Source organism: Mus musculus, chromosome 12 (genome assembly GCF_000001635.26).
Source record: "Mus musculus strain C57BL/6J chromosome 12, GRCm38.p6 C57BL/6J".
Classification (NCBI taxonomy): Eukaryota; Metazoa; Chordata; class Mammalia; order Rodentia; family Muridae; genus Mus; species Mus musculus.
In genome coordinates this window covers 12,715,242-12,726,501 of record NC_000078.6, presented here as the reverse complement: position 1 = coordinate 12,726,501, position 11,260 = coordinate 12,715,242, and the positions used below count along the sequence as shown (strand labels likewise).

The window sequence follows — 11,260 nt, the reverse complement described above, 5'->3', positions numbered from 1 at the left end:
AAAAGCAAGTTTACTGTAAGTTACATTAGCACTTCCTGCGCCTCTGGGTAAAAATACATATTTTTTCTTTTCTTTCTTTTTTTTTTTTTCAATTTTGTTTTCTCCTTCCACCTTTTACAAATAAGCCCAGAGACTCAAAGAATGGTCTGGACCTCTTTCTTTGCTCCCATCTTCTCCAGCAGAGCTGTATGATCTGTGACGACCCATGCCCAATACTATTTTTCCCTGTGAAAGTTCCAGGAAATGTAGCCCCCATATTGCACAAAAGCCATTCACTCATTCATCTCCAACGTGCGTTCATGATGTGTATGTGATCTGGGGTTGAAGCTCGCCACTGGAAACCCAGAGAGGGAAGCTCAAGCCCGTCCTCAGGGGGCCTACACTCTAGGGGGGAGGCAGACGGAGCTTGTAATTAGGACTCACCACAAAGGGGACAGGATGCCTTTCCACAGCTCTCCCGGGCAGTGAAAACGGAGTGAGATCCCAGAGGAGGAGGGGGCTTCTGAGGGAGGTCCCAGAGCTGCGGGAGTCACAGAGACAATAGCACGCTTATGTTCTCTGCAAGCTGGCCACACGCATCTCCTGGTTGCATTGTTTCTGGTTCAAATCCTACTGCTTTATTTAGAAGCCCTGGATCCTCCGATGGAAAACTTAAGAAATAGCAGGGGATGGTGCAAGCTCCCAGATTGGAATCAGAAAGCCCTAGATTGGAAGTTCCACTCTGCATCTTTCTTGTTGTGTGACCCCCAACTCTCACAGTCTCAGTTTCATTCTCTGCAAAATAAGACTAGCGAGATTAATCTAAAAGCAAGAAGCCGCAGAAGGGCGGAGCAGAGAGCCCACAGCACGAAGTACTCACTCCAGGGCATAGTTACGATGCCCTTCTATGTGGTTTGCCACATTTAACTCTGTGCGTTTTCCAAAGGCTCCTGATAGAAGAGGTAGGGGCAACACCTAAATCCTGCCCTGTGTGAACTGGTGACCCTCCCCTGGCCATGGAAGCAGACAGGTCATTTAAAAAATGTAATTTTCGAAATGACATTCTTCATGCTAAGTCCAGGGCAGGCGTGTCCATTCTGCTCAGAGAGAGCTGGGGCAGTAACCCAGAAAGGAGAGGTAGCCCTCGCTTCACCATTCTGCGGCCCAGGCTGCTGACAAAAGACTTGTGCAAATGACCCTTTAAATCCGTAAATAGTGCCCCCACACTGCCGGCAAGAATGCAGCGGCGACAAAGGGCAATATTCACAGTTTATCTCAGGGTGATGGATCTGAATGGACGCATGAACACGGGTTTGTTAGAGAAAGAGCTGGCCACAGCCCCCCGCCGGGAACCCAGTGGCCGCAGTCTGCAGTGCAAACAGTCAGTCTAAATCCTGAACAATTAGGGGAAACCAAGCTGCCTTTATCTGAACTTCAACTTGTTCTCATGATTGATATGGGAAATGAAAAGTTGTACAAGGCTCGGGAAGGGTCTGCTGGCCCTGGCTGCACGCAGGGCCGCGGAGAAGGTGTGTGATGTGTATTTCATATACAGAGTGGAAGCTGCCCGCCACCCAGGTTAGTGCAGGATTGGGGCGGTCCTCAGACTGGGGGCATTTACCTAGACGGGTATTGTCCCCTAGCAATAAAAATTATTTCAGTTACAGCAAAGTCTCCTTATTTGATTTTAGGTATGGAATTGTTTTGAAGGTGGGAAATACATTAGATTCTCTTGTCATGGCTTGGGCTCATCTGTCTGGCTCTGTTTTGACACCTGAAGAATGGGAACAGGGCCTGCTTCTTGCAAAAGGGCGTGACATGCAATTCCGAAGTACACAGTAGCTAGGAAGTGTTTTATTCTGCAGTTCAGTATCTTACAGAGTTTGAATTTGTCTTCACAGCTAGTGCATCAGGATGTGTAGGTCTGAGCAGGCACCTCAGACTGCTTCAGAGAGTTGGATGGGGGCGTCTGTAAGCAAGAAGAGGAATGCAGACACCCAATGTACGATGTTCACTTCAAGGGGAGGTACAGTGGCACTTACACCTCAGAGACTTAAGTCTCTTCCTCAGGGAGCAATGAGGAAGCTGTTTGTTGAGAGGAATCACATGACAGAAGGAAAGGATGTGGCACAAGGACGAACTGGGCATGGAAAGATGGTAATGTTTATGTGCCCACCGGTGGGAAGGAAAGACCTTGTTCTATGCTGTAGAAAATGCACAAAGGTTCGGACATTGTGGGCACGGGGGCCTCCTGGCTGAAGTGCAGGGTTTGTGGAAGGGGAGGTGAGAGGCTGGAGAAATGAGCAGCTCTTCAAAGCCCTTCACACTGAGGTAAAGATCCGCCTTTCACCCTGTAGGGAATGGGAAGCAGCTATCCTGGAGTTGGGGGCTACCTTCTCATCTGTTCACTGAAGAGAGCTCCTGAGACTCTGGCCTGATTGGACTGGTGCAGTGGTACACGGGCTTGTCCCATGCAGACCCAACAAGGCTCAGTGACACATTCGATGTGGGAGAGAGGTCAAAGGTGACAAAGGTTGTGAGCCTTTGACTCCAACACTCATCCATCCATTAATGAAACTTCGGACTCCTTACCAAAATTCCACAGGATAGCCCACTCGTTGCCAGGAACTTACATAATCAATCACTTCATTACACGGTATACTTCCAGGGAGAGAACTAGAGGGCGTGCGTACCTTCCAAGAAGCTCACATGGGAACTGTTCACAGTTGTACTTTACAGAGATGGAATTGGATGCCACCATTCCCTCATCTTCACAGAGGGGGAAACTGAGGCTCAGGACAATTAAGTGGTTGATTTGCCCAAACCTGAGCTGGGATTTGGACTGGGTGCTGACGACAAAGCCCTTCACTGTCCTTTATGCTAAATGCCTCTGGTGAAGCTGGCTGGGAGGCTCGCAGGCCACGGCACAAAAAGATCGGCGCTCAGGCCACTCTCTGAAACAGACTTCCAAGAACCCTCTTCAAAGCAGCCTGAGGCATTCAGCTCTGCCCGGCATTCACTGTGGAAGTATTTCCTTTGTCCCCACCATCAGAGGTAAGTGACATCTTGAACAGCTCAGGAAGATTAAATAGCCCGGCTCCCTCGGAAAGCTTAAGAAAAGAGTGAGAGAAAGAGAGAGGGAGAGAGAGAAGAAAGGGGCCACGCCGGCCATTATGGAGCCGCCTCCCCCACCCCTTTTCTGTGAAAGAGCTCCCAAGAAGCGCCATTGGAAGAAGCAGGCGCAGATAAGACTACAATGACAGAGAGCCCGAGAATACGGATTACTGCAGCTTGGAGCAGCTGAAGAAAAGGAGAATCCCAGTCAGGATGGAAGTGAGGAATTCCTTTTTTCCCCCTTCCCCTCCAAGACTCCAGTTCACTGCGCAACAACAATGCGAGGTGGGGGGCACTTGACATGCCCCTCTTCCAGGCCATGTTGGCGCCCCATGTGGGGCTCCCGGGGAACAAGGGCGGTGCAAACCCAAACAAAGCCGGTTTTAACCCAATAAACTCACCCCACATTCTCAAATAGAAATGCCAAAAGCTTGGGCTTGCCGAGTACCCATCCATGGCCCAAACACACGGGACAAACAAGGCCTTGGGCAGGGCGTGTTTGAACAGCAAAATTCACCTTCTGTAATGCTTGCTGCCTTTTTTGTTTTGCTTCAATGAAAGGAAGACTTTGGATCCTGCTAGCAGTTGGCAAGACTTAGGAAAGAACTGTTTTCCTGAGATGGTGATTCTTCTTGTTGCTGATGGTGGTGTGGTGTGGAGGATGGAACTTGGGGCTTCGTTCACTCCTTAACAAGCACTGCACCAATGTCTCTTCTTAAACATACACTATCCTATTTCATCCCAAACCACACCCTTGGACACTCAACACTCACTTGAGAAATGTGCCTAAAGGCCTTTAGACTGTAAGTTGATGGCTCTGAGTTCGAATCCAATACAATCTACTGATATTCTGGGAACAATTGCTGCTTCAAATTTTGTTTCTCTCTCAAAAAGCTCTAACCTAGTGGTTCTCAACCTGTAGGTTACAGTCCCTTTGGAGGTCGAATACCAGATATTTTGCATGCCACGTGTTTACATTATACTTCATAACTAGCAAAATTACAGTTATGAAGAAGCAATAACAACAATTTTTTTTTTTTTTTTTTTAGGCAGATGTCTCTGTGTAACAACCCTGGGTGTCCTGGAACTCTATAGACCAGGCTGCCTTTGAACTCTGAGATCTGCTTGCTTCTGCCTCCTGAGTGCTGAGATTAAAGATGTGTACCACCACCGACCAGCTAACAAATAATGTTACGGCTGGGGTCAGCACGGCATGAGAAACTGCAGTAAAGGGTCAGCATTAGGAAGGCTGAGGACCACTGCTCCCAGTACTCTGTTGCTTGTAAGACGCAGCCAGCAGCTTACTTAATGCCTTCTCTACATCTTCACAGTGCATAACCCTAGCAAGAATTCCGTGTGAATGAAGCGTGCCAAGTCTGGTTTCTCAGGGGTGGGGGTGGGGGATGTAGAGTAAAGCAATATTGCCACAGTGTTCAAACTGTAAATGCACTTTTTTTTCAAACACGAAATATTTTCATTATTTCCCCTTTATTTGGATAAAATCAGTACCTTAAAATCCACCTAGTATTTACATTACCCCACATCACCTTTTGAAATTCTCCCCAAAATTTGCGGTTCTGTTCAGTTGGATAAGGTTTAGCAATGGCAACCTTTTCTTCAGCTGCTCCAATGGTTTGCCAACCTTCTACCTTCTTAAAAGTAAGCACGGGAGGTACTGAATCCAGACATGGGATTTCAGAGGAAGAATGTGTGTGACGAATTTGAAAGTCATCCTTCCCTCTAAACCAGTATCCAGAGGGAGTAATATGCCAAATAATGCCAGCCCTTTTGATGGGGAGGAGGCAAGGGGAGGACTGAACCCAGGGTCTTACACATGCCAGGCCAGCTCTGCATCACTATGCTACAACCTAACTGTTTAAACTTTTATTTTGAGACAGTCCTGCTCAGTTACCCAGGTGGGCCTTGAACTTGTGACCTGCTTCCCTCCCCTTCCTGGGTAGCTGTGATTACAGGTGTGAGCAGCTGGGCCACCCCTCTGGAGTTTTAACAGATTGTCCTTCTGTGCCTCACCTTTCCGAGCTCCTTTCCCTTTCCCTGCTTCCTCTCTATTTTACTTGCTCCCACTTCTTGCTCTCAGGCTCTGCTTGCCTCTCTGAGCTTAAGTCCGCAGTGGAAAGAACTCTGAGCAACCTGAAGTGGAGGAGGTTTCTGTCACTCGAGTTCCTAGACCTTGGAGCATGAGCCAAGAGCATGGCATACTAAGTTTTGCTCTGAAGGGACCTTTGCTTAGCATGTATGTCTCTCTCTTCTACACGGAGGAGAGAAACCTTCCAGCAGCTGCTTCATCCGTCCCTAGTTTCCCCTCTCATGAATTCAGTGTCAGAATCCCCTGAGACCATGAGTGCTTTCACTGGTGGGAAAGACAGTGAGTTATGAATAAGACACCATGGTGACCAATGTCCCTCCCATTGCACTCTTCCAGCAGGGCAGTCACGGAGCTTCTCTGAGCTTGGCTTCCTAGGATGAAGGTATGAATATCTAGGAACTCCGGTGAGGATAGAGAAAGATGGGGTGATAGAGAGCTCAGTGAAGGAGAACGTGCATACAGGAGGGAGGATGTGCTGAGCAGGCTGCCTTCATGGGCCTTGGAGCCTAAGCCTGCAAACACTGCAGACAGAACATCAGGGGGCTGTCTGCACCTTGGATGTTTCCTGTCTAACATGCAGCGATTGGGACCTCTTCACCAACACTTGGAGGTTATATTCATGGGCTCTTAGAACAGTGCCCAGCAGTGATTACAGCTCATGTCCACTCGGCCATCTTTCTATCCTTTAGAATTCTGGTTTTGACATTGCCTTGTGGGAGAGACTGACAGTTCTCAAATCCCAGTAGCTCAAGCCATTCAGGACATACTGTTCACTCACGGCGGCCATTGACAACAGGTTTCCTAAACTTCTGCTCTGTCCCACATGCTCTCTGGCCTTTTTGTGTAAGGCAAACTTTCTAATGGGGAAAAGTATTAGTCTCCTTAGCAGTTGAGACTGAGTTCTCGCTCTACAGCTATTCACCTTGACTTTCGAATGCTTCCACTAACAACACATCTTATATCAAAAGCCTATTCCAGTTGATGTTATGGGAAACATGATACATAGTAAGAGCTTACACTCTGTTTCTGAATTCTTGAAGCAAACAGTAACAAACCTATGTAGAATATACTGTTTACGACTGAGTGATGCAGAAGCACTTAGCTGATGAGATAAGCCAGCATATCTTCCACTGCACTGAGTTCGTACACAGCCTATCTTGTTTTCAATCGAGCCATTGTATAATCCCTTAACAGAAAAAAAAAAAAAAAAAAACAAAACAATAACAACAAAAACACTGAAAGAGACCAAATTAAAAGGTATTTTTCTTATAGAGAAACATAGAAACGTCTTGTATTTGTTCTGGATCTTCAAAGTAGACACAGCGGAAGAAGAATTGATTGTGAGGTGAGCCAGGCTCACTGCCAGGCTAGGTTTTTGGTTTTATAGGTTTTTTTGTTTTTTGGTTTTTTAATAGTAAGATCTCCCACTCTTTCCTCTCTCCATCACTCAGACCCTGTGAAAACAGCTTTATGCTTCTCTGCAGATGGGAGCCTTTCTTCAAAGCTTCTCTAGGTGCCCCTCGAGCTGTTTTCCACATTCCCTGCAGGTGTGGAAGGATACTCCTGTGGCAGCCGCTGGACTGACTTAGCTGAGTCTTCCGAAGACAGTGACTGGCATGTCATTGAGGGCACCAGCTCACCTTTATGCATACAATGAGATCTCTCTTCTTCCTGCTAATGGTAGGGAGAGAGAGAGAGATGGGTAAAGTGCTTGCAGGGCAAACATGAAGACTTGAGTGTGTTCCCCAGGAATGCCCCAAAATTAAATGGGCATGGTAGTTGCTTGTGCTCTTAATCCCTGTACTGGGGAGGCAGAGCAAGATAGATCTCAGGGGCTCCTTGCCAACCTAGAGGAATCAGAAATTCAGGTTAAAAAGTAAGAGACTATCTCAAAACAGGCTAAGGTTGGATGGATAGTGGTCCTGAGGCATGACAACCCAAGAATGAGCCACCCATATGAACATGTGTACATTCACAGAATCTATTTTAAGGTCAAAGAAGAGGCTATAGTTTTTCCAGTTATCTATTTCTGACTTTCTTCTTTGCTTTTCTGATCCCTTGGCCCTTAAGTCTGACTTCTAGGATAGTTCATTTCAGGTTGCCAAACGCCAAATTCTCCTTTGTGGCTGACCCTGTTACAAATCTGATATCTTTCTCCTGGAACGATGCAGGCTCAAATGGCCAGTTCTTTGTCCTTGAATAGTAATACAAAGTTTTAAGCACAAAGAATCCCCATTATATCTACCGACTTATCTTCTCCCACCTGCTCTTTGGCACTTCTGCCTAGGCTGGGTTCTCCAGCCATACTGTCATTGCCTGGCATGGTGTCTCCAGTGTTAGCATAACTCAGAACTTCAGGGACATCAGGGACTCTCTGGTGTTCCCAAGGACACTGCTGTATCGCCTCAGCATTCCTCGACCCTAATGACCACAGCAGATGCCAGATCCAGCCGTGCTGCAAATAAACTTTTCAGGACCGTCTCAGTACTGGACAATTAACACCGACCTCTGTGGAAGTGGTAGGTGGGCCATGAAAACTGCTGTGTCCAACTTTCCGACATCTTGCCTCATGGGACAATGATCGGATTACCTGACCTTAGACTTGTAGTCTAGGTTTTACAGGCAGAGGAGATAGCTAGCCATTCCAGTCACCTTTGGTCCTTCCTGGCTGCCTATGACCATTCTTGGTCACTTGTAGAGAGTATCGTGAGGTCCCGGAACTGGCGACTATATTTCCCCAGTTCCCTTTTACGGTTAAAGAGACACTGGTGTGATGTGATAGTCACTGCAGAAAAGCAAACGTATCTTTGACTTTTGTGCAGGGCACTGTTTAGAACCACAACCCCCATTTAGCTGGAACTAAATGTCTTCATCCTCACAAAGGGGCCTCACCATTGCTACATGGTTGGTCTCTGTTTCCTCCTTTACCTTCTAACATTCATTACTGATCTGAGATCCATCTCTTTGGATTTCTCCAGCTTTAAGGTTTCATTTAATGGAAACATGAATTGTGAGTGAGTTTCATGTCTGATTTCCTTTACTCAGCATTAATTTTCAAGATGCATTTATGCTGTAGTAGCTATCAGTACTCCATTCTTCATAGCTGGTTAATTTTCTCTTGTGTTTATACGATTTGACTACCCATTTTCTCCACTGATGGGCTTAACAGCTGTTCTACATTTTTACCTGCAGTAAAGACTTCTAATACTATTACTGTGAACATGGGTCCATACATAGTTTATGAAATTACCCTTTTCTGTTTGTTGCATGCCCCTGAGTATTATGTGTCTGTCTGTCTGTCTGTCTGTCTGTCAGTCAGTCAGTCTGTCTGTCTGTCTATTGAGGCATAGAATGGATCTGAACCATAGAACTGTGTCTGCCTGGAATGTTGGCTATGCAGTGTCACAGGCTGATGGCCCAAGGACGTTGTGGTAGAATTTAGAAGCTTTAGGAGGTGAGGCTCAGCTGGGGAAATAGTTCACTGGGATGTATCTTGTTCCAGGCCTCTCCTGTCTATCTCTGTGTCCAACCCACCATGAGCTGTTAGCTCTTTACACCCCCTTCAAGGCAAACTAAATGCTCTAAAACCATGAGCCAAAATGCATCGGTCTCTTCCCTGAAGCAGCTTTGCTCAGACAGTTTTCTCACAGTGATGAAAAACTGGCACACTCTACCTATGCTTGGCCAATGGAGCAAAGAATATCCTTCAGAAGCTACTCAAAACCCACTGGAAAGGACAGGAATATATACTCGTGTGTGTGTGTGTGTGTGTGTGTGTGTGTGTGTGAGAGAGAGAGAGAGAGAGAGAGAGAGAGAGAGAGAGAGACAGACAGACAGACAGACAGACACAGACACAGAGGAGGGAGAGAGAGAGACAGAGAGACAGAGACAGACACAGACACAGACGGACAGACAGACACAGAGGAGGGAGAGAGAGAGACAGACAGACAGACAGACAGATAGACAGACAGACACAGACACAGAGGAGGGAGAGAGAGAGAGAGACAGAGAGACAGACACAGACACAGACACAGACGGACAGACAGACACAGAGGAGGGAGGGGGAGAGAGAGAGAGAGAGAGAGAGAGAGAGAGAGAGAGAGAGAGAGAGAATTCATAATACAACCCATCACATACTGGACCTTATGACACCTCAGGCACATTCTAGGCACATCTCTGTATTCCCTTATGGAAAGCCACTCCAGCCAGATGGCTTCAGAATTTAGAAGCATTTGTATTTTAGAAAAAGAAATATTCACTTGCTGCACATTGATTATGTAACACCCCCAGCAGGATCCCTGGAGCATCTTGTAATTAATACCTTAATATTTTTGCAGCCAAACATACAACTCTGCAAAGTGAAACCTAATGTTTGCACAGATTAAGCACTGCCAGTGTTTTATAAGTGACTGTAGCTCGAATCGGGTCTTGTTGCCAAGTGTGCTTCGCTTTTCTGCTCATGCCTCCAACCTTGACATGTTTAAATTCTGAAACTGTAGCTAAGGAGTCATTAACTTGTATTTTTGGAGAGTACGATGTGTGTGTGTGTGTGTGTGTGTGTGTGTGTGTGTGTGTGTGTGTGTGCGTGTGCATGTGCGTGTGCGCGTGCGTGTGCGTGCACGTGCATGTGCGTGCATGCGTGGTGGAGAGAGGACAACTTTAGCTATCTTTCCTCAGATGATGTACAGTTTGGTTTTACTTGAGAGAGGCTCTCTCACTGCCTTGGATCTTGCCCAGTAGGCGAGGCTGGCTGGCCAGTGACTCCTCGGGATCCATCTGCCTGTCTCTGCCTCCTGAGTGCTGGGATTACAGATTTGCACCACCATGCTTGGCTTGTTTTGTGTGGCTTTCAGGGATTGAAGGCAAGCACTTCACAGCCTGACTCATCCCACCGCCCCCCCCCCCCTCCAGCTCCCTGTTCAGAGTCTTCTAGGCTCTAGTCAGACAAGACTTTTCCTAGAAAGCTGAGTGACTTGTTGGATGCTATGTCTCAGCAACTGGAGATGTCTGTTGACAGTCTATCTGAGAGAGAGAGGAGGACAGGGTGCTTAAGGCCTGGCTCCTGCTCCCATGGCACTTCCAGCCTGGCTGGTGACAACAGATGGGAGTGAGTAGGGTTGTTTTGTGGCATGTGGCTGTGCATCTGAGGCTGCCAGAAGAGCTCAGATGGGCTAACTGGATGAGGATTAGTCTGGGGAGCTGACTGGAGACTGACAGAGAGACTTAGCTTAGGAAAGGTCACTCTGAATGTTACAGGTGAAGAGGCGAATTGCTCAGGCAGCTGTGGGTAGAAATACTCCGATATCACTGACCTGGTTCTAGAGCTCATTTGTCTCTTTTCATCGCTTATGGCTGGAATGACTAATTTCTAATGAAAGAGACTCTGGCTGGAACAGTTTAATGAAAATGCGCTTCCTTGGGAGTTATGACTGCCGAGCTAGAGAGTTTAAGCAGGGCCCTTGGCACATAGACACAGAGCAAGGTTCTCATTCCTGACTTCAGGGAGGGCTGAGGGAGGATCCTGGGGAGGCTACAAAGGAAGTGGGTGGTAGAGGGAGGGAAGCATTTTTGCAGGCTCTTGCAGGAACCTGTCTGAGGCAGACTTTCCGGGGTGTGGGTGGGCAAGTGTTTCCATTGTCTGAGAGTCACCTCCTTCCAGGCCTTCAAACTGCAGCAGACACCTGTTTCTACTGTCTCCGAGGGAATCTTCCAGACAGATGATCCCTGTCTGCTTGACTGGAAGTCAGGCTCTTCCTTTCTCATTAACTGTGGTCCTTTCCTAAGCCCTTTAGAAGCCCTTGAAATTTGAAAACTGCCCAAACTCCAGAGACAATTCCAGGAACCAAAGTATCCCCATGGCTGTGCCGAGCATCTGTGCCCTTGAGACAGAGCTTACCTGTGTGTTCTCTCTTGCTGGGGCCAGAAATGGTTCTAGACATGCTTGCTGTGGTCTAAGCTCTCCTGGACATGCTGGTGGAAGTCCAAGAGTGACTCGCAGCATCTGTTGCCCATTGGTAAAGGATTCTGAAAAAGCTCTAAAGGATATGATGTGGATCTGAA

At 47.2% G+C, this 11,260-nt stretch overlaps 1 long non-coding RNA gene across 2 annotated transcripts; it reads left to right on the top strand.

Moving 5' to 3' along the window:
- Positions 1–1,221: 1,221 nt before the first annotated feature.
- Positions 1,222–4,557, top strand: Gm40270. Of its 2 annotated transcripts, none has more exons than XR_872492.2 (3): positions 1,222–1,557; positions 1,881–3,033; positions 4,143–4,557. It is a non-coding gene; the product is annotated as a predicted gene, 40270 (long non-coding RNA). The 2 variants fall into 2 exon arrangements; XR_872491.2 differs by having other exon boundaries at positions 1,881–3,896.
- The last annotated feature ends 6,703 nt before the right edge of the window (positions 4,558–11,260 follow it).